Below are 27,872 nucleotides of genomic sequence, written 5' to 3'. Positions count from 1 at the left end.
TCTGTGGTATTATTATATACAGTGTGTTGGTCCTAATCATGCTGCGTATATGGGGTATGTAGTATATATACAGTCTGTAGTAATATTATATACAGTAATTGTCCTGCTCGTGGTGCGTCTATGGGGTATGTAGCATACAGTATATATGTAGCACCACCCCGAAGGGGCTGCTAGTTTAATGAGTACTCTGATGCTGGTCTTTTTATTATTATTATTATTATTATATTTATTAAATTTTGCAAAATACAAATACATAAATATCTAAATCTCGTTCACAACATAATTTAAAATGTCCCTACCACACCTCCCTCCCCTATGATTATCCCTCTTTCCCTCTATTCATCTACATACAGTATAGACAAAACTTTCTCTTTTTTTATTTTATATTCTTTTAACTATCAATTTCTTTCTTCCTCTCCTCTCAATCTCCCCTGAACTCTCTTTATGCTCCCACCAGTTCAGTATATTCCCTTGAACTCTTGAATTTAAGCCATACTTTACATATTTCTGCAAAAGTTTCCATTTTGTCTTCTCTACTATGATACAATGCTTTCATATTATAAATATATTCTACTCTCTTGACCCAGTCTCTTAAGCCGCGTATACATGGTCGGATTTTCCGAAGGGAAATTTTGGATGTGAGCTTGTTGGCTGAAAGTTCGACCGTGTGTAGGCTCCATCGAACATTTGCTGTCAGACTTTCCACCAACAAGGTTCTCAAATTTTCCGCCAACAAAATTTTGTTGTTGGAAAGTCCGATCGTGTGTACACAAGTCCGTCGCATAAAAGTTCACGCATGCTCGGAATCAAGCAGAAGGAGCCGCACTGGCTAGTGAACGTCCTTTTTCTCAACACGTTGTACGTCTTGTACGTCGCCACGTTCTCACATTTGGAATTGTTGGCCAACATTTGTGTGACCGTGTGTATGCAAGACAAGTTTGAGCCAACAACCTCCGAACAAAAATCCACAGTCCGATCGTGTGTACGCGGCATTACTGTTCGGCTCCCCTGTACCTGCCAACATTTTGGGATTAGCCATTTTGCTGCATTTATTATCCACTTACAGATTGGAAGTTTTTCCTGCTCAAAGCGGAGTTCCACCCCAAAATGGAACTTCCGCTTATTGTGTCCCCCCCCCTCGGTGTCACATTTGACACATTTCAGGGGGGGAGGGGAGCAGATACCTGTCTAATACAGGTATTTGCTCCCACTTCTGGCGAAAGATCACTGCAGTATCCACGGCGATCTACGCCATATCTAGCCCCTCCTGGGACCTGCGTATCTCCCAGAAGACAGCAGAGACCAGTCAGAACGCGCAGCGAGACTTACGCATGCACAGTAGGGAGCCAGGCTGTGAAACCACAAGGCTTCACTTTCTGATTCCCTTACTTAAGATGCCAACGCATCCACCCGGAGCTGAGGGATGGGTCGGCTTCGGGTGAGGACATTGCGGGCTCCCTAGACAGGTAAGCGTCCTTAATTTAAAAGTCAGCAGCTACAGTATTTGTAGCTGCTGACTTTATTTTTTAATTTTTTTTTAGCAGGCGGAACTCCTCAGTAATGAGCAGGCCCTTTTTTGAGATATGGAACTGCGTAGTTTTAACTGACAATTGCACAGTCTTTCGATGCTGTACCCAAACACAATTTACATCCTTTTTTTCCCACAGATAGAGCTTTCTTTTGGTGGTATTTGATCATCTCTCTAGTCTTTATTTTTTGCACTATAAAAAAAAAAAGAGCGATAATTTTGAAAAAAAAAAAACAACACAATGTTTTACTTATAATAAATATCCCCAAAAATGTTTTTAAAAAACAAATGTCTTCATAAGTTTAGGCCAATATATATTCTTCTACATATTTTTGGTAAAAAAAATTGCAATAAGCGTATATTGATTGGTTTGGGCAAAAGTTATAGCGTCTTCGGTAATCAGAGATGGTGTCCAGGCCTACACCTTTGCTATATTCCCAAGTCAGTTTAAACAATAACTTGGTCACTGAAGGTGCAGCAAGGACAGTGGAAAAGTCTAAACCTCCAGAGGTATACTGCCCACTATTGCACTGGGATGACTATGCTAGGTCCAAGACTGCTTGCAGGATATTACCGGGCCTAACAACCACAAATAGTTCACAGATGGTGAAATTTAGGCAAATTGAGTATAGCACTAACCCCCGAAGGAGCTGCTGGTTAGATTTGGGCTTACCGTTACCTTCTGTTTTCCTTGTTGCACGTCTAGATGTGTCCCGTGGTAAATGGCCCAGTAACTTGAGAGACCAAATGCAGATACACTTGAATGGATTTTATTTGCAAAACTTATATAATGAACAGTCTCTTAAATTGGGATAAGAGGGTTGGAAAGGAAATTCAGGTACTCTTAGTGTCAAAGTCAAAATGTTAAAGAACTTGCTTACTTTGACTGCATCCAGAGAATAGCCATTCGCAACTGGATGATCACTCAAGTTGGATAGTCCCTCTCTCACAAGGCCTAGCAGCCAACAAGGTGCTTACTCAGGAACAAGTCTTTGCCACAGACGTTGTTGTAGAACATACAAGATAATGTCTCTGCCACAGACGTTGTTGTAGAACACGTAGGGAGACTTAAGCTTGAAAACACTCGTATGATACCTAGACCCAACCACCTCAGAATCCTTCTTTAGTTTCCTTGCATCGGGCTAGCCAGCCCCAAGACATCAAAATCGGGTGGATCCACACCCCAGGCCATAGCCTTCCTGGGGGCTGGTCAAGAGGACCAGGATCATGAAGTCAGCACATCATTCTGGACCGGAACTTCGAAACACGTGACGCTTGCATCTTAAATACCCTCTCCGAGAGCGCCACTCCCACTGGGCGGGCTCTGAGAGAGAGTAACGTAAGCACCTAACCAGACCATGGTTCCATGCCTGCCAGAAGAGACAATGCCCCCGGTGGCCAGGCTGAACCTCTCACAGTCCAGTCAGACTGATGCTGAAGTCTAAATTTAGACAATTGTACCCAAACCAAACTGCAGTTCAGGCATTACTAACTTTAAAAAATGCATAGCGCGTGCTCTTCAGGAGCCGCCGATACATGAGTATAATGGGAGGGGCAGTCTCTGGATGGTTTCTTCTGCCGGCTAATGTTGGGGCATCTTAACCGTGGTGTACTAGTAATGATGAATAGAGGATGCAGCCTGCATTCAGTTTGAAGTACAACTGAAGGCATGTGTGCTTTATAGTGGTCGATTGAACAGCAAGGTAATCAAGATAGGGGGGTAAACAATCCAGTACAGAGTCAGTTCAGAAGAGTAGAATAATCCTAAGTGGAGGTTTAGATGTCAGTCTATGATAGGTTATGTGTGGTGGACATGAACCATGGCAATGATGGGCTGTTGAGAGACTCAGTTCCTAACATATAGTGTAAACAATGGGTTAAAAACCCTCTCACCCATCCTGCGTTTCAGCAAAACCGCACGAGGACTGCTGGTGATGCCATTAATAACCAGTGAACCCACTTGCTTTCTCTTGAGTGTTCTGGGGCCGATGAGTGGCAGGTGCAGTAATGTTCCCATACTGCTGGCGATAACTGCTACATAGAGACCCCAGTTGGCTGGACATGCTACCCCGTAGCTCTATACTCTCTTTGACATCCCGCTGCCAACTATCCTGGACTTTGCACCTTGACCTCCTGGGAACCGTAGTCTTTTTAGCATTAGGGCAACACCACCACTCTAAAGCAGTACTACATCTCCCATGGTCCTCTTCAGCAGCACCTCCTCCTCCGTAACCATGCTGCCCAATGAAGGGAGGGGGATACTAACCCATAGAGAGTCAGCAAACAGGCATGTCTAAGCCGGTGATTCTACATGAGCAGTCTTAGACGTTTTAAAGGGGACCGTTATGCCAGTACCTGGTTACATATACAGCCTATATTGATTATTATATGGATTGAATAGATGCTTCTTACATGCATAATACGTTTTTCGTAAAGGTGAACTATGCCTTTAAGTGAATGTCTCTACTTCTTTATTTAACCAACCCCAGCTTGTTGAATCAGCCACTAGTTAATTGAGGAAGAGTAAATGATGACAACACCACAGGCGGATTAATTTGAATAAGCTGTAATCATTGTTCTGTAAAGTTATTGCTGAAATAGAATGCTTTTTATAACAAGAGCTGTGACTAATTATTTATATTCAGGCTATGATAAAATTTGCATTGCTAAAGAAAAAACAAAATGTCAGAACAACTTTACTTTGCTTGTCAACGTCCACGGGTGGACAATCTATTTCCAACCTCAATGTACTAAATGTTTCAATGCTTGGAGAAAAAACAAAGTATGTTTCTGAACTACCTCACTCAATTTGAAGAGAGAGTTAACAAATTACCCCCCCCTTTTTTTTTTCTTTCAATAGGGTCCCCCCTAGATGGAAGCTGCCCCCCCTCCCCCATGTAAATGAGTAAGGGGTACAAAGTTAAAAGGGTCAACTAGTAAATAAACACTCTGGCCCACCAAGCTTTCAAAATTAAAGATGACCCATTTGTAGGCAGGTGAAGTCTACTTTCTCCACGGCAGGTGGCATTCTGCGGCATTGGAGAGGAAGTCAGTATGAACCAAGTTCCTCTATGGCTTACTGGGTTCTGGGGAGGCTATGCTATTGGATGTTACCACCCCACATGACTCAAGCAGCCATCCTGTGTCAGGCAGTGCCCTTTTTAAGGCCCTGGTTCCTGGGATTTGCAACACTTTGGCAAGTGGACAGAGTAGGGACAGGTACCTCATCTGTGAGGGACGGTAATAGTGCTAGGGAAAGGTCCCTGAGGAGTAGGGTAAGAGTAGGGCCTCATCTTTCCTGGACATTCTCCTGATTGCCAGGCTTTATTCAGTCCCCTCTCAGCAGACATTGTCATTCTGGCTGGATGGCTGTTCGTTGTGAACTTTTGCTGCATTTGTTCAGTACAAGTTTATTGTACCTGCTTATGTGAATTATTGACTCCAAGCTGCACCACACTTACACACTAAAGCCCCATACACACTGTCACTCTCATCAGATTTTCTGCTGAGTTTTTCCTTCAGATATACAAAAACTAAGTAGTAGAAGGGACTGCCTGATTGCATACACATTGAAACTCTTAAGGTTTGACCTCATATTATATGGTTTTGGTAAATCTGAAGGGAAAACTCAGCAGAAAATCTGATAGTGTGTATGGGGCTTATCACCATGGTGTGCTGGCGAACATTTATTTATTGACACACTAACATGTCTGCTCCCAATGACTGATCACTACGAATGACAGCTTCTGGTCCATAATCAAAGAGCCGGAGTATCCGAGTCTTGAGTGAAAAAAAGTAACTTGGACCCCCCCCCCCTTTTTTTTTTTTAGAGACAGCCCCTAGAATTGTCATATGTTATATGAATTGAAAAGAAATGAATTAAAATAGGACTATAAGAACGGGTCCCCTCAGGGTTCCCCCCCCCCTTTTTTTTGCAGCCAACTAATTGTTTTTGGTAAAGAAAACAAAAATTCCAGGTTGATCGACCAATATGCTATGAGTAAGTGCTGGTTTTAGCGTGAAACGCGTTAGCAATCTTGTTCTAATTTCTTCTTCCCTTTGCTTCATGTAAAATGGAGTGTTTTCATTTGAAGAATTAAAGGTATTTTTACTTTTTACTCAAACTGGAGTGTGGCTATCCAGAGTTTTGTTCGTTTCCTGTATAATTGTTTTTGGTATTCCTCACCCATGCCTTACATTTTACTTTGTTAATAAGGAGGGAAGGGTGTAAATCTGAGGGTTTTGTATGGAAGAAATAAGCCCACTAGTAATACCACAGGTTACACATAAAAATAGATACCGTACATACGTTCTACATATTTATCTTTAAACAAACTGATCCACTGATTGACACTGTTTATTTTGGATACACTATCGAGCTACTACTACTACCGCTACACACAATAGGATGTTTCTTATGTGTTTTGTATGTCTACGTGTGGAAAGAAAAAAGGGGGGGGGGGGAGGGTAGAAAAAGAAAGGAGAAAAAGGGGAAAGAAATTTATATTATTGTTAGTTTTTCACTTAGGAGGTGATAAATGGTGGGTTATTGTGGGTTTGGGAAAGGGTTTAGGCACTATGGAAAGGTATGTATTCTATGCACTTCACCTTATATTTTATTAGATTTTATTTATTATATATACATTTATTATATTTTAGGTTCACCCTTTCTTTTCTTTTTTTTGCATATACACTATGTACACATATGAATGCTCTTGGTTGAAAAAAGATATGGGGATGCATAAAGGGATACACAAATGGGGGGAGGGGAAAGGGGGGGAGGTAGAGGGAAGGAAAAGTTCATTTAGAATTTTTTTTCTTCCTTTCTTTTTGGAGGGGAGGTATAAATTAGTAGACACTTTTAGAGATTCTATGAGGCACGTGTGTACATGTAAGGTATACAAGATTTCCTTCAACGGTTTAGAGGGGTGAGGAGGGTTTTTTTTTGTTTGTTTTTTTTTTTTGGGATAGGTGGGTGGGTAGAAGGGTGGAAGTAGGGATACTTGTTGACAGGTTCCCCCCCCCCCCACCCTCTGAATATAAATAGATGGGTTAATTTTTTTTTGGTTTACGGGCACGTGCACAGTAGGAGGATGGATTATAGAGGGGGAAATAGCAAATACGGTAATTTGGTATTTTGGAGCTCCCTTTCTTGACTGTTAAATTATAGCAGTAAAAGTAATGAATGTATAATTTAGGCAACATGAAGGATTTTCAATATGTGAGGGGTGGGGTGGAAAGGAGGTAAAAGATCCTCTGTGGAGGTAGAAAGAAAGAGGTTAGATTAGGAAGAGGATAATTCATGGGGGTGAAGGGGATAGAGTAAGGATATTCAAGATGGTCAAAGAGGGAAATTCCCCATGTGGGGTTTTCTAGGCAGCAAATAATAAAAAAAAGAAGAAAACAATGCTACGAAGGAATAAGAATAGACTTCAATTTTATTGGACAAAATATAAAAAAAAGTGAGTATTTTTTAAATAATGAATGTGGGGGGATAATTGGTTAAAATAAGAGCTGTGGTACAGGATATAAACATTAAAGCACCAGCGCAAGTGGGAACATTTGCAACATATAATAATGTACAATAGTCAAGTGCTACAATGATGGTAATACTGACGTGTTTCGACCCCACTGGGTCTTCTTCAGAGGATTTGTACGCTGTAAAAGCAGTAGCATAAATTGAAGTACATGCAAGAAAAAACACAAAATGTGATATAATAAAATCTGATCACTATAACTAAATAATATTATCTTTATAATTACCACTTGCATCGCGTTGCACAGTGTCTCCTGGACCTATATCATCAGAGTAGATTCCCTCATCAGATCCCACCAAAGACCCCCAGCCGGTAGGGCACACCAGTCATGGGGGGACAGCAAACCATCCCGACATGGCTTACGAGGAGTCACAGCATTAGGTTCCCAAAATCCCGGGTGGGTAGCCGAGGGCAAGAGGCGCACCTGTGGTTGAGCACCAAATATCACCTGCATCAGTCTCCTAATTAATATAGATATTGTCAATGTGATAGACATGGGTGTCTAAAAATGAATACAAGAAAGAAGATGAATATGTATCCAGGAAAACCTAAGGGCTACATCTCTGAAGGAAAAAAAAAAAGGGGGGGGGGGGGGACGGGGGAAGGGGAAGGAAAAAATGTGGGGAAAGAGAGGGAGGAAGGACAGGAAGTGAGAAGTGGGGAATGCATAGTGGAACAATGGGGGTGAGAGGGGAGTGTAGAAGGACATGGAAAAATGAAGTGAAAAGGAAACCACATATGGGGAGGGGGGTGGGGGGTAAAATGGAAAAAGGAAGGAACAAAGGAGAAGAAAAAAAAATGTTATTATTTTTTACCAAAAATGGGTGCGGTCGCGCGAGACATCACGGCACCACGCGATTGCGGCGGAAATTACGGTAGAGCCGGGAATAACTCTTCCGGAACGCTGCGGGACTCACTGGCATAGTGCCACTATTGCAACACTATTCCCACCGGGTGGGGTGCGATGGGGTGGAGATATAGCATACCTGTAGAGAAGTTAACTGGCCAATTGGAGGCAGGTTGGCTCTATTTATTGTTTGACTTTGGGGACCTCATATGATCCCCAGTGCTCAACCTGGACAGACAGAAACTGGCAGCTCTGCATATGGAAATTATAATCCACGAAAATTAAGGTATCTTTTATACAACTCTTTAATCTCCCTTTTTTTTGGTTTCTTCTCATTGTGCACCAGCAAGTTCTTTAAGGCCGCGTACACACGGGCGGACTGTTCGCCCAACCTTGTCCGCTGAACAGTGTTTGGGCGGACAGTCCGCTCGTGTGTGGGCTTTCAGCGGACAGTTTCAGCGGACAGTTGGACGGACAATGTCTTTCGGAAATTCCGAAAAACTGTCCGCTGAAACTGTGTTTGAGCGAACAGTCCGCCCGTGTGTGGGCTTGTCCGCTGTACTTTCGAAATGAGCGGACTGTTCCCGCTCGGAAAGTCCGCCCATTTCGAGCGCGTGTACAGGTAGGCGGGGCCCGCGAAGGAGACGTCGCGGGCTCCGCCGCCTGGAATGGGCTTAAAGGGGAACCCCAACGCCGAAAAAAATCGGCGTGGGGGTTCCCCCCAAGTCCACACCAGACCCTTGTCCGAGCACGCTACCCGGCCGGCCAGGAAAGGGGGGCGAGCGAGCGCGCCCCCCCTCCTGAGCCGTACCAGGCCGCGTGCCCTCAACATGGGGGGTGCCTTGGGGAAGGGGGGGCCGCGCGGCCCCCCCACCCCAAAGCACCTTGTCCCCATGTTGATGAGGACAAGGGCCTCTTCCCGACAACCCTGGCCGTTGGTTGTCGGGGTCTGCGGGCGGGGGGCTTATCGGAATCCGGGAGCCCCCTTTAAGAAGGGGGCCCCCGGATACCGGCCCCCCACCCTATGTGAATGAGTATGGGGTACAATGTACCCCTACCCATTCACCTGTGAAATAAAGTACAAATAAAAACACAACACAGGGGGAAAAAATATTTTATTGCACAGCCGGGGGTCTTCCGTCTTCGGGGGTCTTCTCGCCGGACTCCTCCGCTATGTGTGTGTAGCTCTTTTGCCAGCGGAGGAGTCCGGCTTTCTTCCTCCCCGCCGCCGGCCTCTTCTCCCGACTTCGGGGGTCTTGTCCCCCTCTTCGGTTCTTCTGCCGGGCCACCGCGCCTGGTCCGGTGGCCCGGTCTTCTGTCGCCGTCTTCCGTTCTTCTGTCGCCGCCTTCGGTTCTTCTGCCGGGCCACCGCGCCTTCTTGTAGCTCTTTTACAGGCGGTGGCCCGGTCTTCTGTCGCCGTCGCCGCCTTCCGTTCGTGTTCTTCTTCTTGTTCTTCTCCTGGAGATGTTGACTCGACGAGCTCTCCGGCCGGAATGCCGGGGACGCGCTGTGCGGTCACTTATATAGTGACAATGGGGCGGTGTCACATGGGATATGTCACATGGGTTGGTCACATGGGTTGATGTCACATGGGGACTATGACATCGTAAGGGGGCGGGGTCACCATGTGACATCAACCCATGTGACATATACCATGTGACCCCGCCCCATTGTCACTATATAAGTCACAGCGCAGGGCGGCTCTGGCATTCCGGCCGGAGGGAGCGACGTGTCAACATCGCCTGGAGAAGAACAAGAACAAGAAGAAGAACACGAACGGAAGGCGGCGACGGCGACAGAAGACCGGGCCACCGCCTGTAAAAGAGCTACAAGAAGGCGCGGTGGCCCGGCAGAAGAACCGAAGGCGGCGACAGAAGAACGGAAGACGGCGACAGAAGACAGGGCCACCGGACCAGGCGCGGTGGCCCGGCAGAAGAACCGAAGAGGGGGACAAGACCCCCGAAGTCGGGAGAAGAGGCCGGCGGCGGGGAGGAAGAAAGCCGGACTCCTCCGCTGGCAAAAGAGCTACACACACATAGCGGAGGAGTCCGGCGAGAAGACCCCCGAAGACGGAAGACCCCCGGCTGTGCAATAAAATATTTTTTCCCCCTGTGTTGTGTTTTTATTTGTACTTTATTTCACAGGTGAATGGGTAGGGGTACATTGTACCCCATACTCATTCACATAGGGTGGGGGGCCGGTATCCGGGGGCCCCCTTCTTAAAGGGGGCTCCCGGATTCCGATAAGCCCCCCGCCCGCAGACCCCGACAACCAACGGCCAGGGTTGTCGGGAAGAGGCCCTTGTCCTCATCAACATGGGGACAAGGTGCTTTGGGGTGGGGGGGCCGCGCGGCCCCCCCTTCCCCAAGGCACCCCCCATGTTGAGGGCACGCGGCCTGGTACGGCTCAGGAGGGGGGGCGCGCTCGCTCGCCCCCCTTTCCTGGCCGGCCGGGTAGCGTGCTCGGACAAGGGTCTGGTGTGGACTTGGGGGGAACCCCCACGCCGATTTTTTTCGGCGTTGGGGTTCCCCTTTAAGCCCATTCCAGGCGGCGGAGCCCGCGACGTCTCCTTCGCGGGCCCCGCCTACCTGTACACGCGCTCGAAATGGGCGGATTTGCCTCCTCCTTACGTGGGCGAGTCCGTTCATTTCAAAAGTTGAGCGAACTGTTTGCCCAACCTTGTTCGTCAAACAGTCCGCTCGTGTGTGGGCAAGTCCGCTCATGCAAATTTTGAGCGGACTGTTTGACAAACTGTTTGCCGAACAAGGTTGGGCGAACAGTCCGCGCGTGTGTACGCGGCCTAATTGTCCATTTTTATCACCACACTCATCACTCACAGACAATTGCATTTAGCTAGTTCCTTTTCCTCTTCACACATACACATTTCGCACTATACACTTGCCTTTTAGTTTTTGGTCATAGTGCTTATAGTATTCTATGCAGTCATTCCCCTCTTTCCCTTCCCATATGTGGCTTCCTTTTCACTTAATTTTTCCATGTCCTTCTACACTCCCCTCTCACCCCCATTGTTCCACTATGCATTCCTAACTTCTCCTTTCCTTTCCTTCCGTCCTCTCTTTTCCCACATTTTTTCCTTCACCTTCCCCTGTCCCCCCCCCCCCCATTTTTTTCCTTCAGAGATGTAGCCCTTAGGTTTTCCTGGATACATATTCATCTTCTTGCTTGTATTAATTTTAGACACCCATGTCTATCACATTGACAATATCTATATTAATTAGGAGACTGATGTAGGTGATATTTGATGCTCAACCACAGGTGCGCCTCTTGCCCTCGGCTACCCACCTGGTATTTTGGGAACCTAATGCTGTGACTGCTCGTAAGCCACACCTGGACGGTTTGCTGCCCCCCCCCCCCCCCCGACTGGTGTGCCCTACCGGCCGGGGGTCTTTGGTGGGATTTGATGAGGGAATCTACCCTGATGATATAGGTCCAGGAGACAATGTGCAACATGAAGAGAAGCACGGATAGGAATGCAATGATAAGGAGTGCTGGACATGACAGTGTGCATGAGGGACACATAGGGTTAAGATTTGTGGGTGGAGCTAAGAGGAAAGTTTGCACAAAGCAAGTTTAGTGCAGGGGAGGGGCCATATAAAAGGGAAGGGTGGGGCTTAGAGGATCATTTGGATCCCAGAGTTACACAGAGGAGGCAGTTTTTCCCGCCCTCCCGCCCTAATGTTAGGTGTTTTGTTTTGTTGTGTCGTTGTTGCTGGTCTTTTCTTCTTTTGCAGGTTTTGTCGTTTGTCACGGCAGCTGAAGGTTTTCCGGTGTTTGGCGGTGTGTTTTCTGGTGGTTTCTGATGGTAGACAGGTACTCAGAAGGGATCTGAGGGTGTGGGGGGCTCATCAAACGATCGGCCCCTCTGGGTATTCCTGAACGTTGGAAGGAATACGGTTATGTTCACTGGCGGAAGTTGTCTCCGACCGGTCACAGGTGGAGGCCTTTGGGAAGTTGGTCAGGTGTACCGCAGTGATTTGGTATTGGCTTAAGTGGGGTCACCGTCAGAGATCACCAGAATGGACAGTCAATGTTATTTAATATGGTTAATGTTAATAAAGTTATTTATATTTATATATTTATATATATTTATATATTTATATATATTTTCATATTTCAAGTTATTGGAGTGAATTTTTGAGTTATGTTTAATAAAGGCTGTTGTGGCCAGTTTACTCCAACCTATGGTGTGGTCTCGTTTCTAATAGGGGAAGGTATGGGTAATGTTTAATATAGGGGGAACATTCAGACTACACTAGTCATGCAAGTGGTAATTATAAAGATAATATGATGCAGTTATAGTGATCAGATTGTATTATATCACATTTTGTAGTTTTTCTTGCATGCACTTCAATTTATGCTACTGCTTTTACAGAGTACAAATCCTCTGAAGAAGACTCGGCGAGGTTGAAACGCATCAGTATTACGATCATTGTAGCACTTGACGATTGTACATTATTATATGTTGCAAATGTTCCCACTTGTGCTGGTGCTTTAATGTTTATATCTCCTGTACCACAGCTCTTATTTTAACCAATTATCCACCCACATTCATTATTTAAAAAAATACTCAGTTTGTTTGATATTTTGTCCAATAAAATTGAAGTCTATTCTCATTCCTTCATTTTTATTTTATTATTTGATGCCAAGAAAACCCCATATGGGGGATTTTCCTCTTTGAAAATTCTCCGGGGTGTGCAGCATTGTCCTTTTCTCTGAATGGTGTCCCCATTTTATGTGTGGATATTCAGGATGGTAGCGAAGGAAATTTAGGTGGAGAGTGGGAGGGGGGAGAAATGAGGATTGGCCTATTCTCTAGAATGAAGAATAGCGATGGCCGAACGGTTCGCCCGGCGGTCGTTTCGTGGCGAATTTCGGTCGTTCGCGGTCCGCTCGTTCGGCGGACTATTGGCGTCGTTCGCCCGGCGGACTTACGTGTTTAATGTGTAAAAGAACTTTGACCTATGATGACACATCCATCATGGGGTACAGGACAGCCAGTTGAGACATGACAGCACATGGACACTTGGACATTCCCCCTAACTTATAAATACACCCGATCCGGCGGCCATTTTACATTCTTTCTTCTGTCACTATAGGGAAAGGTTGCTGTTTGGAGCAGGGACAGATAAAACGCTAGCTATTTGGTACACAAAAGTTCTTTTCAGGACTGGTATAGGTGTTAGGTGTATATAGGATTGCTGTGCTACTGATTTTTGCAGCAGCCTGAGTGTCTTTTGTCAGTTTAGATAAAGGGACAGAGCGCTGTGTCTGCTGCTATTTTAGGGACAGCCAGATTAGTCATCATCATCATCATCATCATTAGCTGTTACTATCAGGTCCACAAAAGAGCTATTCGAGTAACCAGTAATTGTTCCAGTCTCCTCTGTTTTGCCAGTTTGTATAGGGACAGGAAGGAAGCAGTGTGTCAGGCAGTGAGGGTCAGTTTAAAGAGTTGCTGTTACTATTAGTTCCACAAAGGTTCTTTTCAGGACTGGTATCAGTGGTATGGTAATAGGCTTGTACACGTATAATATTCTTTCTTCCAAATATAGAAAGAATATTATACTTGACTGCTGCCCTTCTGCTGCAGTCTGCTAATCATTCACAACTCACTTGTTCCACAAAGCTCTTTATCAGGACTGGTAACTTGGTCTGTGTAGGGTGCTACAGTACATAGGGTTGAGTGCGGTACAGTCTGCTGTTCTGTAAGGACCGCTATCGGTCCACAATAGATAGGGTTGAGGTGCACCACTGCTGACCGCTGCCCTATACTGGAGCAGTCCTTCAGCAGTATAGGGACTGACGTACAGTCTGCTAATCAGTCACACACAACCTACTTGGTCCACAAAGGTCCTTATAAGGACTGGTAACTTGGTGAAGGGTGCTACAGTACATAGAGTTGAGTGAGGTACAGTCTGCCGTTCTGTAAGGACTGGTATCGGTCCACAATAGATAGGGTTGAGGTGCACCACTGCTGACCGCTGCCCTATACTGCAGCAGTCCTTCAGCGGTATAGGGACTGACGTACAGTCTGCTAATCAGTCACACACAACCTACTTGGTCCACAAAGGTCCTTATAAGGACTGGTAACTTGGTGAAGGGTGCTACAGTACATAGGGTTGAGTGAGGTACAGTCTGCTGTTCTGTAAGGACCGGTATCGGTCCACAATAGATAGACCATCCCTGTGCTGTGCTGATTTTCTCCTGGGCCTGCTTATTATGAGGGGATCACACCATCCCTGTGCTGTGCTGACTTCGTCCTGGGGGTTCTTATTATGAGGGGATAACACCATCCCTGTGCTGTGCTGACTTCCTCCTGGGGGTTCTTATTATGAGGGGATCACACCATCCCTGTGCTGTGCTGAGTTTCTCCTGGGGGTTCTTATTATGAGGGGATCACACCATCCCTGTTCTGTGCTAAGTTTCTCCTGGGGGTTCTTATTATGAGGGGATCACACCATCCCTGTGCTGTGCTGAGTTTCTCCTGGGCCTGCTTATTATGAGGGGATCACACCATCCCTGTGCTGTGCTGACTTCGTCCTGGGGGTTCTTATTATGAGGGGATCACACCATCCCTGTGCTGTGCTGATTTTCACCTGGGGGTTCTTATTATGAGGGGATCACACCATCCCTGTGCTGTGCCGAGTTTCTCCTGGGCCTGCTTATTATGAGGGGATCACACCATCCCTGTGCTGTGCTGACTTCGTCCTGGGGGTTCTTATTATGAGGGGATCACACCATCCCTGTGCTGTGCTGATTTTCACCTGGGGGTTCTTATTATGAGGGGATCACACCATCCCTGTGCTGTGCTGAGTTTCTCCTGGGCCTGCTTATTATGAGGGGATCACACCATCCCTGTGCTGTGCTGACTTCCTCCTGGGGGTTCTTATTATGAGGGGATCACACCATCCCTGTGCTGACTTCCTCCTGGGGGTTCTTATTATGAGGGGATCACACCATCCCTGTGCTGTGCTGAGTTTCTCCTGGGCCTGCTTATTATGAGGGGATCACACCATCCCTGTGCTGTGCTGACTTCGTCCTGGGGGTTCTTATTATGAGGGGATCACACCATCCCTGTGCTGTGCTGATTTTCACCTGGGGGTTCTTATTATGAGGGGATCACACCATCCCTGTGCTGTGCTGAGTTTCTCCTGGGCCTGCTTATTATGAGGGGATCACACCATCCCTGTGCTGTGCTGACTTCCTCCTGGGGGTTCTTATTATGAGGGGATCACACCATCTCTGTGCTGACTTCCTCCTGGGGGTTCTTATTATGAGGGGATCACACCATCCCTGTGCTGTGCTGACTTACTCCTGGGGGTTCTTATTATGAGGGGATCACACCATCCCTGTGCTGTGCTGACTTCCTCCTGGGGCTGCTTACGGTGCTGCTGTCAGTGCTGTATATCACGGTGCTGGTGTGAGTGCTTAATGTCACGCTGCTGATGTCAGTGCTCTCTGTCACGGTGCTGTTGTCAGTGCTGTATATCACGGTGCTGATGTCAGTGCTGTATGTCACGCTTCTGATGTCAGTGCTCTCTATCACGGTGCTGCTGTCAGTGCTGTATATCACGGTGCTGATGTCAGTGCTGTATGTCACGCTTCTGATGTCAGTGCTCTCTATCACGGTGCTGATGTCAGTGCTGTATATCACGGTGCTGATGTCAGTGATGTATGTCACGCTTCTGATGTCAGTGCTCTCTATCACGGTGCTGCTGTCAGTGCTGTATATCACGGTGCTGATGTCAGTGCTCTCTATCACGGTGTTGCTGTCAATGCTGTATGTCACAGTGCTGGTGTTAATGCTTTATGTCACGCTGCTGATGTCAGTGCCCTCTATCACGGTGCTGTTGTCAGATGACTCTATCACGGTGCAGGTGTCATTGCTGTATGTCACGCTTCTGATGTCAGTGCTCTCTATCACGGTGCTGCTGTCAGTGCTGTATATCACGGTGCTGGTGTGAGTGATTTATGTCACGCTGCTGATGTCAGTGCTCTCTATCACGGTGTTGCTGTCAATGCTGTATGTCACGGTGCTGGTGTTAATGCTTTATGTCACGCTGCTGATGTCAGTGCCCTCTATCACGGTGCTGTTTTCAGGTGACTCTATCATAGTGCAGGTGTCATTGCTGTATGTCACGCTGCTGGTGATCATCTCCTGCACCCTCTTCTTTGCCTACCCTGGTCCCTGACCTTCCCTCTCCTCCATTGCCTTCATGCGCTCCACAGTCCTGAATTGTCAGAACAATTTCCCATATAAAAAAAGAATGCTTGTAGTTATCGATCCCAAATTCACCTCATACATGTGTTATGTCATTGGCCATGTGGTGGGACTATGTTTGCCAAGCTAATAATTATCTTGTGGCTGCAAATTTGACCTAAAGGTTTGCGAAGTTCGCCTCCCATTGAAGTCAATGGGGCCCTCCGCGAATGTTCGGTTTCGCGAACGGTCGGCCTCGTTCGCGGTCTGCGTTCGCGAAACGTCCCATCGGAAGTTCGTCCATCACTAATGAAGAATAATAGATTTCAGGGGTAAAAAAGATAAATAGACATTTGTATGGGGAAGTATGTGTGGTGTGGCATATGAGATACAAGAGGTTCTCTGGGTAAACACCCAATGTAGAGGGGCAGGTATAACATGGGGCTCTGTGCTGGATTTGGGCCTTTTTGAGGTGGAGGGATCAAACCCCAGACCCCTTTTTCTTTTTTTTTTGTTGCGCATTGTAAGTCTCTCCAAGTATAGGGAGCCATGGCTAACACCCCTTGCATTATGGCATTATATAAGTCGTCTTCCCTCTTTTAAATAAATATCTTGACACAGGGGGTATAATGGAAAATTCCTATCAAAATACTTACCGTAATTTTCCTTTCCTGATGGACTCCATGGCAGCAACGTGTGGGTTAAGTCCCGCCTCCACTACCCATAGGACACTACTCCCATAAATCTTTGCTCCCTGCCCCTGGCCGTGTTCGGTAACTAGCCTACTCCAGCCAATTGGGAGGGAACTCCTGCTGCCATGGAGTCCATCAGGAAAGGAAAATTACGGTAAGTATTTTGATAGGAATTTTCCATTTTCCTGACAGACTCCATGGCAGCAACGTGTGGGAAATAACTCGCCAAACACACCCGGGTGGGCAAAAATGCTGAACAAAAGATTTATTTAACACTGTCGGCCGACAGGACTTTCAAACCAAAATCAACAGAGGATAAAGACGCTGGCTCAACACAATAGTGAGACATGAAAGTATGAATAGAAGACCAGGAGGCCGCTCTGCAGATTACATCAGGTGCAACGTGGCGCGAAGCCGCCCATGAGGTTGAGAGACTTCTGGTAGAGTGAGCTGTAACCGCCTCAGGAGGAGCCAAGCCCTTCTCTCTATAAGCCCATTGAATTGCCTGAACCACCCAAGCAGCGATGGATCTAACGGAGGCCTTGGCGCCTCTACTTTTCCCGTTAAATAGTACGAAGAGGAAGTCAGATTGACGAAAAGAAGCTGTAATATCCAGATATTGTTTTAGAGTAACTCCCAAATCGAGTGGATGTGGATCTTGACTTCCAGCAGAATTGAAGGTAGGAAGAGTGATTTCCTGGTTTTCATGGAAAACAGAGGTCACCTTGGGATTTGTCCTCAACATCGGAATTAGGACCACCCTATCTGGAAAGAAGGTGAGAAAAGGTTCCTTTGTACCTAGAGACTGAATTTCGGAGATTCTCTTCGCCGAAGTTATGGCTACCAGAAAAGAGGTTTTAAGGGTTAATTCTCTGATTGAGAGCGTTCTGTCAAGTTGAGAGAAGAAATCTAGAACCAATGGAAGGTCCCATTTGGGGAATCTAGGCTTCCTTTGTGGCCTAAGCCTGACTGCTCCTTTGAAGAATTGTTGGACCAAGGGATGATTGGCCCATGCGACTCCAGAAAAAGCTGAAATTGCTGAAACCTGGACCCGGAGAGAACTAACCGAAAGGGAGATATCCAATCCTGATTGCAAGAAGCTTAAGACGTCCCGGACTGTCAGGGTATTACAGGAACTGGACCTTGAAGACAAGTGATCTGCAAACTTCGCCCAAATTCTCTCATATACCCGGTTAGTACTGCTTCTTCGAGCACTAAGAAGAGTGGGAATGACTTCTTCAGGACAGCCTAAAGCCTTCAACCGTCCCCTTTCAAAAACCAAGCCTTTAGGCGCAGGTGATCCGGGCAAGGATGTAATCTCGACCCTTGGGACGGAAGGTCTGGCCTGGATGGTAAAGGAATTGGATCCCTGACACTGAGGAGCATCAGAAGCGGAAACCAGGGTCTGTTGGGCCAATAGGGAATTATGGCTATCACTTCTGCTGACTCTGACCTGAGTCTCCTCAGGAACTGATGAATAATAGGAGTTGGGGGAAAGGCATAGGCCTTGTGGAACCACCATTTCTCTGTCAAGGCATCCACCCCGTAGGCTTGAGGATCCCTGTACCTTGAATAATACTTCTCCAGTTTTTTGTTGCAAGGGGAGGCAAACAGGTCGACTTCTGGGGAGAGCCCCATTGTCAGGATCCAGTTGAACACTTCCTCGTGGAGAGACCACTCGTTGTTGTCCAGAAGTATCCGGGAAAGAAAGTCTGCCTGAACGTTCTGAATCCCTGGGACATAAGATGCTGTCAGATCCTTCAGGTTCCTCTGAGCCCAGGTCATGATCGGTTCCACCTCCTGGAGAAGGGATAGACTTCGGGTACCCCCTTGCCTTCTTATGTACGCCACTGCTGTGGTATTGTCTAGCCTGAGTGAGACCGAGGCTCCTGAAATCAGATGCCGAAAGGCTAGCAGAGCTTGAAAGGCTGCCCTTAACTCCAGGATGTTCGACACCGTCCCTCTGGAGGGGAGAATCCAGGTGCCCTGAGCCACTTCCGCCAGACAGTGGGCGCCCCAACCCCTGTTGCTGGCATCTGTTGTTATGGTGACCCATGAGATGGGGAGAATGGAATGGCAGTTGCAGAGATTTTCCCGTTGGAGCCACCACAGAAGGGAATTCCTCATGGATAAGGTGATCCGAATCAGCTGGGTTTTGTTGCCTGACCATTGATGAAGGAAACCCTTCTGAAAGGGCCTCATCCTCCACTGTGACCACCTCACCATCGGGATTGTCGCTACCATAGTGCCTATAATTTTCAGGCACTGGAGAGCCTGGAGATGAGAGGCAGAGAGGGCTGGACGGATTCTGTCCCTGACCACTGACAACTTCTCTTCTGGTAATGAGATGGTGCCTCTGACAGTGTTGAATAGGGCCCCTAAGAACACCAGCCGCTGAGATGGGACCAGCTGGCTCTTCTCCAAGTTCAAGATCCACCCGAATTCCTGTAGGGTGGAGATGACCTGCTTTCTGTGTACTAGAAGTTGATCCTTGTCTTGAGCCAACAACAGAAGGTCATCTAGGTAGTGATGTAGACGAATCCCTTTGGTTCTCAGAAGAGCTACCACTGCCAACAATACTTTTGAAAATACACGAGGAGAAGTTGATAGCCCGAAGGGAAGGCAAGTAAATTGAAAATGGCTTTCGCCCACGGAGAAGCGGAGATACTGCTGGTAATTTTCTGCAACTGGGACATGAAAATAGGCGTCCCTGAGGTCTATGGAGACCATCCAGTCCCCTGCTTGGACAGATTGTTGAATTGTGGATAAAGACTCCATCTTGAATTTTTCTTTTTTGATAAAACTGTTCAAGTGGGTTAGATCTATGACCGGCCTCCAGGCCCCGCTCTTTTTCCGGACCATAAACAAAGGAGAGTAGATTCCCATGCCTCGCTGAATGACTGGAACATGGATAATGGCGCCTTGAGCCAACAAAGATTCCACGTAGGCTAGAAGAATTAGCCTTTTTTCGTCTGAGGCCGGGAGAGAGGTGGGGACCCATCTGAGTCTGGGAGATTCCTTGAAGGTCCAAACATGACCTGAGGAGACGGTCTTGACGGTCCAGAAGTCTTGGATCGAGGCCGCCCAGACATGGCGAAAGTGGAAAAGACGAGCCCCCACCTGCCCTGTCTGAGCGGGCCCAACCTCAAAAGGATTTAGTTGGTTCCCTCTCTCCCTTCAAATCACTTTTTGTAGATTTTTTAAAAGAGGATTGTCTTGATTTCCAGGACCTGGAAAATTCACGGCCTGGTCTGTAACTGCGAGCTTCCCTGGCTCGTTCCTGGTACTGTCTCTTTGGAAAAGACCTTCTCTGGGCTTGCAAACGCCGGTCCTGGGGGAGGAACCCCGACTTCCCACCAGTGGCTCGGGTAATAGCCTCATCCAACTTATTGCCGAAAAGGGAGGACCCTTCAAAGGGGATGCGGCACCATACTTGTTTTGAGGCTGGGTCTGCCAGCCAGGGGCGGAGCCAAAGAGCCCGTTTAGCCGTAACAGAAGAAAGCATCACTCGAGCCACCAGGCGTATAATGTCGATAGAGGCCTCCCCAAGAAAGGCGGAGGCCAGCCTAAGCTCTTGGATAGGCGAGCTCTTAGCTGTATCTTCAGAGATATTTCTAAGTGTCTCATCTACACTATCTGTCCATATCTCCATTGCTTTGGACATAGCGGCCAGAGCTAGCGCTGGCTTACAGGCCATTCCTGCTGTGAGATACACTCTCTTCAAATCAGCATCAATTCGTCTGTCCAGAACGTCCTTAAAAGACACGGTATCCTCTAAGGGAAGAGTGACATGTTTCACCAGCCGCATGACTGCTGCGTCTACCAATGGCGCTGACTCCAAATGCTTCACCTCTTCTTCATTGAAAGGATAGAGTTTCGAAACCTTTGATAGCATGGAATTTTTCTTCTCCACCTTGCCCCATTCATCTGTGATAATCTCACCTAGCTCAGAGATAAAAGGAAAATTAATCCGTTCCTTCTTTAATTGCCTAAAGAATTTTCTTTGTTTGGAAGGAGCAGCCACAGAATCTTCCCAGTTCAGTGTCTCTCTAACAGCTCTGACCAGAGGAGGCAGTAGAGCGAAATCAAAGCCCACACAGGGATCACTTTCATCAGAGTCACTGTCAGATATGGCAGCTGAGGGGTGGCTATGCGCAGAGGATTCCCAAGTATCCTGCAGCTGAGTCTCCCTTCCTGGAGAAAGTGGCGGCTCTGCCGGGGGAACATAGGACTGGCCCTCAATATTTCTGAGGGACTCCTTAACAACTTTTTCCACCAGGGTTTTAAGTTGTTGATCCGCGTCACCCCTTTCATTGGAAGCCTTGGCGTAGCAAGGGTCGCATAAAGATTTTCCTGCCGGTACAAGAGCTCTGCACCCCCAACAGGCACTAGCTGAGTGACTAGATTGAGTCCTCGAGGAGTGCGATCTTTCTTCACTACGGTGTCCTGATCTTGAGGAGGAACCATAATGTTTAGATTTGGAAGAGGAGTGCCGGTGATGCGACTTGGAGGAGTCGCTCCCTCTATGAGAGCTGCGATGCTGTTCTGACCTGGAAGGGCTGAAAAAGGAACAAGACAAGAAACCACAAGAGACAAGACATCAGGACAGAGCTAACAGATAAATACCCCTCCCCCACCAGACCTTCAGGTGATCATTAGAAATACCTTTTATGAGAGGGCTGGCCACAAGCAGGCGGTAAGGAATCCATGTCCTCAGCGATATCCATACGCGCTGAAAAGATGACAAGGGATCAGTGCAAGGGACAGGGAAGGGATAGCCTCCCTATCCCAGAATGCCACTTACCAGTGGATGCAACACAGAGGCAGGGGGAAGTCACCGCAACAGCCCGCAAGCATTCCCAAAGCTTGCAGACAAATTCCACATTTAAATAGCCCGCCCCTGTGATGTCACCGCCGTGCCTGTGCGCATGCGCGAAACAGCGGCAATTTGCCGCTATCGCGCATGCGCGAAACCAAGCCTCGATCTCAACCGCGTTCGCGCATGCGCAGTACAGCCGAAAACGCAAACCCGGAAGTAGAACGGCGGCTGGAACGCGGAAGAACCAGCCGCCATGCCTGCACATACAAACAAACAGAAACAAACGAAGACAGATAATAAGATACAAAAACTGCTGCCATAAAGAACTTTTAGAACCTCTCACCACTCCCACCACGATCGATCACTCGGCCGAAGATAAGGTAAGATGACACCGGACTTTCCAGGGGGCAAAACAGGTCACCTGCTAATAGCTGGCTATCCGACCAATGCGCAGCCTGCCTGCCAGTGGCCAGGACATGGGCTTCTTCACAGCGCCTCTTCCACTGCCCACTCCATACCCTGCTAATAGCTAGGGCTTAGCGGAGTAATGCGACTTTCCAGACCCAGAGTCGCAGACCGGCCGACCTCGATCGTGGGGATGATAAATCTTCAGGTAGGAAGACCACTTCTGGGTCCTTCGGAGGAGGACAAAAAAAGAACGGCCAGGGGCAGGGAGCAAAGATTTATGGGAGTAGTGTCCTATGGGTAGTGGAGGCGGGACTTAACCCACACGTTGCTGCCATGGAGTCTGTCAGGAAATACCTCTTTCTCAAAGGACATATTGGTAGAGTAAAAGTTACTCTGGCTACCATATATGCACCTAATGCGCACCAAGAAAGCTTTCTGGATAAAGTCCTTACAAGGTTAATGGAGTTTACAGAGGGGAATTTGATTATGGTGGGGTGGGGGATAAAAATAGGAGGTCAGAAGTACAAAGTGTCAGCTTATGCAGATGATCTACTTTTTTCAATGCCCAACCCACATGTGTCATTACCCAATCTCATGAGGGAGATTGAACGGTATGGAGTCCTGTCAAACTTGAAAATAAATTACACTAAATCAGAGGCTATGGGAGTTGCATTAGCCAATTCTGTGTGCAGCACTCTACAGCTTAAATTTAAGTTTATATGGACTCCAACCGCGTTAAAGTACTTGGGCACTCACATCCCATCAAATTTAGTTGACACTTTTGCGATTAATTTTCCACCGCTTTTTAGCTCGGTAAGAGCATTGTTAGAGAAATGGCACCGAGGAATATACTCTTGGTTTGGCCTGTGCAATATCATCAAGATGAATATGGTGCCTACATTTTTGTATCTTTTGCAAGCATTACACATTGATATTCCCATGGTCTACTTCAGTCAGATTCGTGCCTTGTTTACGAAATTTATATGGGCTAGCAAACGCCCAAGGATAAGTAAAGACCTTTTGACACTGCCCAAAAGGGTAGGTGGAGTGGCGGCCCCAGATATGATGAAATATTATCAAACAGCTCATCTTGGCAGAATAATAGACTGGTGCAGACATGGAGAATGCAAACTATGGAAGTCCATTGAACAACAGGTTAGTCCATTTCCTTTGGATAGAGCTATATGGTTCTATGCATCTTTACCAGCCTCTCTTAAATTACATCCCATCATAGGCCCTACATTGCGAATAGGCTTTAAGATCAGCCAGAACTCTAGGTTCTCTACCAAACAGTCACCTTTATTTCCCATTTTGGGAAATCCAGATTTTCCTCCAGGCCTAGAGCCAGGAGCATTCAGGAACCTTAAGGAGAAGGGCTGTTTTCAAGCTTCACATTTTTTGACCTCTGATACATGGCCAACGATGGACTCTCTGTTGCAGCAGGGGGGACAATTCGAGGTACATTTTTGGCAGGCGATGCAGGTACGTAACTATCTTGAAACCATGGGATCTCCAGAGGGTTACAGACGATCGCGTACAAAATTTGAGGGGGCTTCTTCCCAGCACGATCTCTAAGATGTATGCGATGTTGGTATCACCTCCGGATGACTTTACAATGCCAGGCCTGAGCAAATGCGAGAGAGATCTTGACAAGATCTTCACGCAGCTGAGTGTCAGAATATTATACATCTTTCGCTGAAATCATCTAGGTGTACGTAAATTCAGGAATCTAACCATAAGTTATTAACACGCTGGTACTATACTCCTTCAGTGTTTAACACATTTTTTCCAGATGCCTCAGATTGCTGCTGGAGATGTGGCAAGGGACAGGGGACTTTTCTACATATCTTTTGGTCATGCCCAGAGATTAGACATTATTGACAGGAAGTACAGAGGATCACTCAAATACTCACCGATTTTAAGATCCCAGAAGATCCGTATTTTTCCTTGTTCCATTGTTCACAAATTCTGCTTCAGAAATATAAAAAAAAATCAGTGATTTGTCATATGGTGAATACAGCAAAAGCCTGTATTTCTTTGTGCTGGAGTGATCCACGACCACCTCCCATTACCTTGTGGCTTTATAAAGTTAGAAGCATAGGGATAAAGGAAAACCAAGTGATTACGACCCTAGACAGAAAAGAACAATTTACTGAAACTTTGGCCTCATGGGAGGTATTTGTATATTCGGAAGAGGGGAAGGGGCTACTTGGGCGTGGAGGAGGGGGGGCGAGGTCTCTTCTGGTATACATTGGGAGGGTGCGGGCGGATGACCCATCATCTATGGGAATGAGGGGCTTCCCCCATTTTTTTTGTTGGTTTTGTTATGTTTGATTATCTTGGGTTTATTATGATAAAAATAACAGTAGAGTTGAAATGATGGTTGTTTATAGACGTAGTAATAATAGACCAAGTTTGAGCCTGTTGGTGAACTATCAATATATTTTGAAATACTGTATTTGTTATGCTACTACTTATACTTAGCCCTTGTACACACAGTCGGAGATTCTGACGGAATGTGTCCTATCGGACCGTTTTTTGTCGGATATTCCGACTGTGTGTGGTCTGCATCGGACTGTTTCCATCGGAATATCCGACGGACCAACTTTTCCAACTTGCCGGTAAAATTTTCAGACAAAATTCTCAGATCGGACATACTCCGATCATGTGTAGCCTACTCTGACGGACAAAGTGCCACGCATGCTCAGATCAAATTCCTAGACCAAAGCTATTGGCTGCTAGCCTGAACGTAGTCCCGTCGTAATGTAATAACGTCATCACGTTATGTACAATCGGATTTTCCTGACAACTTAGTCCGATCGTGTGTATGCAACATTACTTCTGGACCTCTTCCGGAATTAATCCGTCGGAATTACTCCGATGGATTTGGTTGTCGGAATCTCCGACCGTGTGTACAAGGGCTAAGACTGTTTTAATTTTCTCTGTAAAAAGAAGAAAAAAAAAGGGGGGGGGGCGAGTATTTTGATTGTCATCAATGACCAAATATGGATATGACCATACTTGGTCATCAAAGTCACGAGGAACCCAGATGACATCATAATGGTCATGTCTTTATTTGGCCAATTCCATCACCTGATTACTTATTGACGAAAAAATATCAAATAGTTTGGTCAAGAAAGTCATGAGGAACCCAAATTACATCATTGACCAAATGTGGTCATGTCTATATTTGGCCAATGACATCCACTGGGATACTCTAAGATTAGGGTACATGGTCTTGGTTTGGTAAGAATCTTTAGGGTAGAAACCCACTCCATTTTCTTTTCATGGGGTCACTTTTACAATCCATACCAAACTTTTTCTAGGAGATCCCGGTACTTTGTTTTCAAATGTCTTTTTTTTTTCTTTCTTGCTTTTTGAGATGCGAACTAGAGACGACCTAACTATTTAGGCATAGGACACACCCTCTGTCATACCCCCTTAAATGAGAATTACGCAAAAAAGAAGATTAATTAAACCCACAAGTGCATTTTTTACTACTACTATTGCTTTACATTGGCTTAGGACATTTAAAAATGCAGCAATTTAGAAGTTGGATACAAGGTTAAGATTTAGGAAAATCTTTTTGAAAGATAAATGGTGCATTTTATATACAACTATATAGATCAGACCAAAATCAGGGACAAATGAGGAGGAAGGGGGAACAGAGGGACATTGTTCCACATCAGGGACAGTTCAGAGCTATGCTTTTGCATAATCTTGTTGTGAAGAGACCCCCCCTACGGCCGATTGCAGGGACCTAGGTACCAAGGTAAGTGACTGAGAATACTTCCTACAGAGGAGATGGAGGAGCAACCATTCCCCCATTTCCTCTGTGATGCATGAATGAACCTAGACAATGATTTAGTTTCTTCTGGTTTCAGAATTGTCATTCCCTTATGCCTTGCCTTCTCTTGACCAATCATAGAGATCACATGATAACATGGAAGCAAAACTGTTACTGGCAGCTTCCTTACTATTGTGATCAGTCAAGGTTATTACATAGTGCAAGGCCTTTCACAGTGGTCTTATACCATGTGATAGCTGTAGCCAATCAGAACATCACGATAGCAAGCAAACTGTCTTTAACCACTTCACCTCTGGAAGGTTTTACCTCCCTTAATGACCAGGCCATTTTTTGCGATATGTCACTGTGTTATTTTAACTAACAATTGCGTGGTCATGCGATGCTGTACCCAACCAAAATTGATGTCCTTTTTTTCCCACAAATAGAGCTTTCTTTTGGGGCCATTCGATCACCTTGGCGCTTTTCTATTTTTTGCATTATAAAAAAAAACCTGACAATTTTGAAAAAAAAAAACAACAATATTTTTTTACTTTCTGCTATGATACATATCCAAAAATAAATATATAAAAAAACAAATGTATTCAACAGTTTAGACCGATATGTATTCTTCTACATATTCTTGGTAAAAAAAAAAAATCATAATAAGCGTATATTGATTGGTTTGCACAAAAGTTATAGCGTCTACAAAATAGGGGATAGATTTAGGCACTTTCAATTTTGTTTTTTTTACTAGCAATGGTGTTGATTTTTAGCAGGACTGCGACAAAATTGCCGTCCTTTTTTTCCCACAAATAGAGCTTTCTTTTGGCGATATTTGATCACCTCTGCAGTTTTTATTTTTTGCGCTATAAAGAAAAATAGAGCGACTATTTTGAAAAAAATCCAATATTTTTTACTTTTTGCTATAATAAATATCCCCCAAAAATATATAAAAAAAATTTTTTTCCTCAGTTTAGGCCAATACGTATTCTTCTACATATTTTTGGTAAAAAAAAAAATCACAATTAGCGATTATTGATTGGTTTGCGCAAAAGTTATAGCGTTTACAAAATAGGGGATAGTTTTATAGCATTTTTATTAATTTTTTTTTATACTAGTAATGGTGGTGATCAGTGATTTTTATTGTGACTGCTACATTATGGTGGACACATCGGACATTTTGACACATTTTTGGGACCATTGTCATTTATACAGCAATCAGTGCTATTTAAATGCCCTAATTCCTGTGTAAATGACACTGGCAGTGAAGGAGTTAACCACTAGGGGGCGGGGAGGGGTTATGTGTGACATGTGTGTTTTTTTTTACTGTTGGTGGCGGGGCTTGGCATGTGACATCACTGATTGTCTTTCCCTATAACAGGGAACAGACGATCGGTGACAGCCACAGTAGGAAGCACGGGGAGAGGTTTGTTTACACAGACCTCTCCTCATTCTTCAGCTCTGTGACCCGATTGCGGGACACCAGCGGCGATTGGGTCCGCGAGCACGCCGACGGCGGTGCGCTTGTGACCCACGGCTGGGCACTTAAAGAGCCACGTACAGGTACGTGATTGTGCCCATTCGTGCCATTCTGCCGACGTATATGTGCAGGAGGCAGTCCTTAAGTGGTTAAACACACTCACCTGTCTCACAGTCCAGCGATGCAGGCTGCCCAAAGGTTTGTTTCTCTCCCTTGCCTCTCCCCAGCGCTGGCATCACTCGTGTGGGCACCCAGCTGTGACAGCTTGTGGCGTCACAGGTGGATGCACACTGTGCAAGTGCAAGTCACGCTGCACGTCCTGAATGGTCGAGCAATTTTCTGGGACCTGTGACGTGTCCCAGAAGATTGGAGGGAGAAGAGGAGTAGCCTAGGTGGTGTGAGCGGAACTGTCAAAACTAGGTACCCACTCCCCCCCTCCCCCCCCTCCCCCCAAAAAAATGACATGCCAAAATGTGGTACATCAGGTGGTCAGGAGACCTTTAAGCAGAAGTTACACTTTTGGGTGGAACTCTGCTTTAACTACTTGCCTAC

The 27,872-nt window shown here is 46.2% G+C and overlaps 1 protein-coding gene across 3 annotated transcripts in view; it reads left to right on the top strand.

Moving 5' to 3' along the window:
- Positions 1–27,872, top strand: part of LOC143961374 (uncharacterized) — an 82,600-nt gene that overhangs the window by 947 nt on the left and 53,781 nt on the right. The gene's annotated exons all lie outside the window — the stretch shown is intronic.

The sequence above is a fragment of the Lithobates pipiens genome, unplaced genomic scaffold (genome assembly GCF_037356315.1).
Source record: "Lithobates pipiens isolate NorthernLeopardFrog02 unplaced genomic scaffold, aLitPip1_a1.2 Scaffold_8, whole genome shotgun sequence".
Lineage (NCBI taxonomy): Eukaryota > Metazoa > Chordata > Amphibia > Anura > Ranidae > Lithobates > Lithobates pipiens.
This window is presented reverse-complemented; position numbering and strand designations above follow the sequence as displayed.